We start from the raw sequence: 2097 nt of genomic DNA on the forward strand, positions 1-2097 counted from the left end.
TTTTTCAACGTCTAAAAAGGTTGCCACTTTCGAAAAAAAATATTTACTTAGTATTAGTGCCGCCATCTGTGTGTCAGTCACACGCATTATTGAACGAAGTGTTATATGTATTTTAAACATTGTTATGTTCAAACATCTTTGGATATTTTTCATGTGTATGGAGTTAAGGTCTGGCACGGTGGCGAAGCCAGCTAGCTCGTCAGAAAATGGGGGGGTCATTTACTCCGCTATAACACATTCGAACCGTAACAAAAAAATAAAAAAAACAGTCGTGCCAGAGAATATTGTTCAAAACAACAAAAAATTGCAATAAATGTGATCAAAGTAGATCACAAAAAAAAACAATAACAAAAAAATAAAAAAACTATTTCCTTGTAATAATGAGTCTACCAGTATTAGTCCGTATTGTCCCTGTCCTGTCTAACTCATTTTTATTTTTACTTCAATCTGACATTGCCCCCTTCTTCACTTACACCCGTCACCTATATCTCTTAACCTTAAGCCATCATTTGTTCTTTTATGACATGCTTAAACAAAAAAAAAAAAAAAACAACCAATTTGTATTATATAATTACTATATTTATCGTCTAATCAAAACAAAATAATGTGAATTAAAATTAAATAAAATTAAATTTACATATTTTTTACGTTTAGTTTATTACAAGAAAAAAATTTTTAAATGCTAGAAATAATAAACAAAATAAAAAAATAATTTGAAGTAGAAGATAGACAATTTATATTAGCTAGAAAAAAAAAATTGATAATAATGGAATAAATCTTATATATATATACACTTTAATTTTTGTTTAAATAGAAAGAAAGGTGTAATATGTATGTATACCTGCATCCACACACAAAAAATAAAATTGCAAAAGAAATCAAAAGAAAAAAAAAACAAAGAGAAGTATTATCTGTAACACTCTTTAAATGCGTTACTCTTACACACAGGTTCGTTGACTCCTCGTTGATGACGTCACCAGCAAGATCACCTGCAAATAGAAACAAACTAATCCCTTTATTTCTTTTTCCCTCTTGCACTCTTAAACACCTTAACAGTAGATAATCACTGCCTTTATACATACATATCTATTACAATTTCAAATTAAGTTTACAAAAAAAAAATTATTTGAACTGGAATATGCAAAAGAAAAGAATATCAAAAATATCATTCTAAAAATAAATAAATTAGTTATATAATTATTTCGGATTCAAATGTTAACTACATGGAATGTTAAAAACTTAATGTTAATAAGAAACTTGTGAAAATTATATTATAGAAAAACATTATAGGTATATAACAGGTATATTAATATTATTTAAATAGTATATTAATATTATTTCTTTTTTTTTTTTTTTTTTTTTATTAATTCGCCACTTAGCTGTTGTTGTAGTTGACCCTTAAATTCAGGCTTGTGTGCTTCTTCTTTTGTTTCTTCCTCTTCTAAACGTAATTTCTTATTATTCACTGTTGTTGACTCTTGGTGTTGATATTGTGGTTGTTGTTGTGGAGAGATTGTTGCACCGCGGTAATGAAATTATAACAATCGTTGTTCAATACTTGATGTATAAGTTTTATGTGATTTTTATTTAATTTGTAATAAATAATTTCACTAAATTTTAATTTAATTTTTTTTTTTTTATTATTATTTTTTGATCAAATTTTAGTTATTTACATAATAAACTTTAAAAAATGTAAATTATTTTTGTTGAGTTCTTGCAAACAAATATAAAAATATTTTATTTTCATGTAAAAATTTTTTTTTTGTTTTTTCTTTTAAAATTTTATTTACATATGTTTAGTTAGCATTTATTTTTCTTTTAATAGTTTCATGACAAGTGTACGCACGCTTTTTACATTGAATTTTCAAATTCCAAACTGAAAAGTATCTTCCGCACCGAACTGACATTCGAACCTTAACACACAACGCGTGTCTTGCTACTTTTGTTGATGCCACTTAATATTTTAATGAATCTATATCACATAATTAATTATGATCATTTATAGCTTTCAATTTCAGATATTCAGATATTTCAGATATTTTTTTTTCTTGTTTTATTTATTTTTAATTTTAAATATTCACTTTAATCTATTCATTC

This window comes from Teleopsis dalmanni, chromosome 1 (assembly GCF_002237135.1).
Source record: "Teleopsis dalmanni isolate 2A chromosome 1, ASM223713v2, whole genome shotgun sequence".
NCBI classification, from domain to species: domain Eukaryota; kingdom Metazoa; phylum Arthropoda; class Insecta; order Diptera; family Diopsidae; genus Teleopsis; species Teleopsis dalmanni.